This window comes from Aristolochia californica, unplaced genomic scaffold, assembly GCF_029961685.1.
Source record: "Aristolochia californica isolate CCGP_79_NKW_82.1479 unplaced genomic scaffold, dmAriCali1.0.hap1 SCAF_8, whole genome shotgun sequence".
NCBI classification, from domain to species: domain Eukaryota; kingdom Viridiplantae; phylum Streptophyta; class Magnoliopsida; order Piperales; family Aristolochiaceae; genus Aristolochia; species Aristolochia californica.
In genome coordinates this window covers 36,375,984-36,380,025 of record NW_027182279.1, presented here as the reverse complement: position 1 = coordinate 36,380,025, position 4,042 = coordinate 36,375,984, and the positions used below count along the sequence as shown (strand labels likewise).

The following is a 4,042-nucleotide window of genomic DNA, read 5'->3' as shown; positions in this document are numbered from 1 at the left end:
CATCACCTTTTCACCCTCTTCTTGTGTGTTTCAGGATCTAACGACAAAGCGGGTGATTGGTGGAGACCATGAATAAGGGGGGTTTTACTACCTGGACTTGTCTCAAATAAATACAGTCTCAACCAAGCAAACTGAGGCAAGATTATGGCACAATCGGTTGGGACATCCCTCAACTCCATCTATTCAACATCTCTTTCCAGCATTTAAAAATTTGTTATTTTTAAATCGTAAAGTGTCGACTAAGCAAACACCAGAGGACCACATACTCTCCTCGGACCAAAATTAAAGGTGTTGCTCCATTTTCCTTAAACATTTTCAGAGTTAAGTGATAGATGCTAGATTCTGACATGAGAACTAGGTTAATTATAATAGAATAGCCCTTATAATTATGTTATAGGTAGTTATTTATCGGTTTTCAAATAAAATGTGCATTTATTGAATTTGGCATTAACCACTGTCTATATTGCATAATTTTCTCTCCTGAATTATATTTCATTGCTTTTAGGAAATTTCAGGAGAATTTTGGTGGAGAAGGAAATATTTACCAAAATGCCATTGGTGAAAGGGAGTATTTTTTTAGGGCAAATCGTATTGAAAAGGAACGAGCGTCGACCGAAATAGGGGACCATCGACCGAAACAGGGGAGGCCCGAGAGGATTTCCAGCCGTCGTTCTCCGCACCACCGTCGTCCACCACCGTCTGGCAACTGAGAACAGACCCAAGGAGAGCTCGAGAGAGTCTCCGTCGCGGCAAGTTCGATAGTGCCAGTTTCTGCTCGCCAGGCCGAGAGGTGACCCGAGAGGGCTCCTCCGGTGCCAATTCTGCATTCCGACCATCCTCTGGCGTCGATTACCTATTTTCGACCATTTTCGGAGCTATTCCGACTCCTACCGAGACTCGAGAGAGCCAGTTAGAGGACTTCAGCTCCGTTCGTCACCTCTGTCCGTGGGTTTCTAACCTTCCTCGCCGACGTTGTCTCTACCTCTGGCTACTCGCTCTTGCAACCCGAAGCCATCAATTTCTGGAAATTGCAGCCGTGAGAACGATCCTTTGCTACCCAAGCGAGAGGAAGGAGAAGGGGAGTAATCCGTCATTTTGGAATTTAATTCTCCTATAGTTTGAACTTAGGTTTTGAATGTTTATTAAATTTGATTTGAGAATTAATGTTTATCGAATATTTGTTTTTTGGATATTTGATTAGATAATTAGGGTAGGATTGTAATCTAGGTTGGATTTTGGTATTTTAATCTGATTTCTATCTTTCACTCTATGCGCCCGAGAGGGGATAGACACAAGGATTGAGAAATCGGATTCGTGGTTACGTGGCGCTCGAGAGAGGCACGTATCATGGTAAAATCCAGAGTTGACATTTCCTATTGTGCAAGTAGTTAATTAGATGATTGCTTGATAATTTAGGATATAATTAGTGTTTAGTTCAGATTAATTCATCATATTTGGTTAGGTTAGTTGACTGAAGAATACACAAAATTCAGTCCTCCCTGTGGATATGACCCTCTCTTCCCGCTAGATTACATGAACGATTCGTACATTTGCGAGGTATAAAAGCCGATGTAATTAAATTTCACATCAAGTTTTTGGCGCCGTTGCCAGGGAGGCACGTATTAAGTGTATTTCTTTGTTCTCCATGGTCTTATGTTAGATTTATTTTTATTTTATTTTATTTTATTTTTTGCTTTCATAATTTTATCTTGGTGATTCTGTATGGAGTTATTTTTATTTCTTCTAGTTAGTTCGTATTTTCAGTAGTGAGTTTGTTAGCTTAATTTGATAGTTAGTTTTGTTTCTTTTTGTGTTTTTATGCACAGGCGCCGCTCTCTAGGTGAACCATTAGCTCCCTTTGTTGAAGAGGTAGAACATATTTGTAGGAAAACACTCAAAGTCAAGTTAGGAGGTACCATGGCCAATCAGGGTGAACCATTACAGTTACCTGCAGCAGGTGACCGTAGAGCCCTGAGGGATTATTCTATCCCATCCCACTTCACATCACCTTCTTGCATTATATTGCCACCGACTACTGCTGCCAGTTATGAGTTGAAACCGGGTGTGATCCAACTCCTCCCTACATTCTATGGGTTGGAGAAGGAGGACCCTTATTACCACATCAAAGAATTCTTAGATATCTGTGCGACTTTCAAATTCCAGAATTTCTCAGATGACTCTATCTGGTTAAGACTTTTTCCATTTTCACTTAAGGATAAGGCCAAGTCTTGGCTTAATTCCTTGGAGGTGGGCAGCATTACTTCATGGGACACATTAGTCACAAAAGTTTTGTCCAAGTACTTTCCCATTCAGAGAACTACAGCCCTCAGGAGAGAAATCTCCAACTTTATGCAGCAGGAGGGTGAACACTTTTATGAGGCTTGGGAGAAATGGAAGGATTTGATCCGTAGGTGTCCCCATCATGGGTTTGAGAAATGGCATTTAGTGCAATACTTTTATCAAGGTCTTACACCCCAGGTTAGATCCATGGTCGATGCGACGAGTGGTGGGAGTTTGATGGGTAAGAGTGCAAGTGAGGTGTGGGACTTCTTTGAAACTTGAGTGATCAATCTCAGCAATGGGGTTCGTCATTTAATGTTGATAGGAGATCCCACGAAGCCAAAAGAGGGGGGTCTCTATGAGGTTAGTGAAACACCCATGCTCATGGCCAAGATTGAGGGGTTGACTAGAAAAATTGATTCCCTTATGGTGTCCAAGAGTTCACCTGCTCCTAACCCATCTACTGTCTGTGCCATATGCTCTGGTTCATCTCATCCCACACAAATGTGTCCATCTAGTTCATCCTACCCGGAGCTCATTGAGGACTTGAATGCAGTCCAGAATTTTCATAGACCAAACCGGAATGATCCTTTTTCGGAAACATATAATTCGGGTTGGGCTAGGCACCCAAATTTCTCATGGTCCAAGGGCCCACAGGTTGGGGGTCCTCCAGGGTTTACTCAACCCCAAGCTCCGCGCCCACACTTCACTCAACAGCCATTGATTCCACAAAAACCTTCACTTGAGTATACACTTCAATTATTCATGCAGAATACACAGTCCTCCATTGCTAAACTTGAAATGCAAGTGAGTCAGTTGGCCAGCCACATGAGTGAACAAGCACAAAATAGACTCCCGAGTCAAACCATTCCTAACCCCAAATGCACACATGAGAGTGGGTTGAGTTCCAAACCCCACCATGAGCAAGCCAAAGCCATAACCACCCTTAGGAGTGGTCGTGAGTTGAACAATGGGGTAGGGACCACTAAGTCTAAGGAGTCAAAGGATGACAATGGGGACACATCATTGAGTGAAGAACCTCCAAGTTCTCCACCAACAGCCAAGCAGATCCCTAACCAAGTCCCACCAGCCCCTTATCTGCAGAGGTTATCGGGCCCACCTAAGAAAAGAGATAGCATGCATGAAACGTTGGAACTGTTTAGTAAGGTTCACATTAACAGTCCACTTCTTGATGCTATTAGGCAAGTCCCTACCTATGCCTGATTTTTTAAAGACCTTTGTACACAGAAGAGAAAACAATATGTTAACAAAAAGGTCTTTCTTACTGAGAATGTAAGCTCAATTCTGAAGCACAACACTCTTCCTAAAGTTAAAGATCCTGGATGTCCCACAATTTCATGTGTCATTGGTGAACATACCATCCAGAGAGTTGTTCTTGACTTAGGGGAAAGTGTGAATTTGCTTCCTTTCTTTGTGTACCAACAATTAGGTTTGGGGGAATTGAAGCCTACTCCCATCACACTTCAACTTGCTGACCGTTCTGTCAAGATACCACGAGGAATAGTTGAAGATGTTTTGATAAAAGTGGACAAATTTTTGTTCCCGGTTGATTCCATTGTTCTTGATACAGAACCAGTAGTCAATGTGACCAACCAAATTCCTGTCATCCTAGGACGTCCCTTCTTAGCCACATCTAATGCTATCATTCATTGTAAAAGTGGTGAGTTGGAGTTGTCTTTTGGAAATTTTAAGGTCTCATTGAATGTATTTAATGTCGGGCACCACCGACTTGAGTCTGATG

General features: G+C 42.3%; 1 non-coding gene across 1 annotated transcript; it reads right to left on the bottom strand.

Annotated features, from left to right (window-relative positions):
• Positions 1-2,322: 2,322 nt before the first annotated feature.
• On the bottom strand, positions 2,323-2,429 carry LOC137939590 (small nucleolar RNA R71). The gene has a single exon (XR_011109972.1). It is a non-coding gene; the product is annotated as a small nucleolar RNA R71 (small nucleolar RNA).
• Between the last annotated feature and the right edge of the window lie 1,613 nt (positions 2,430-4,042).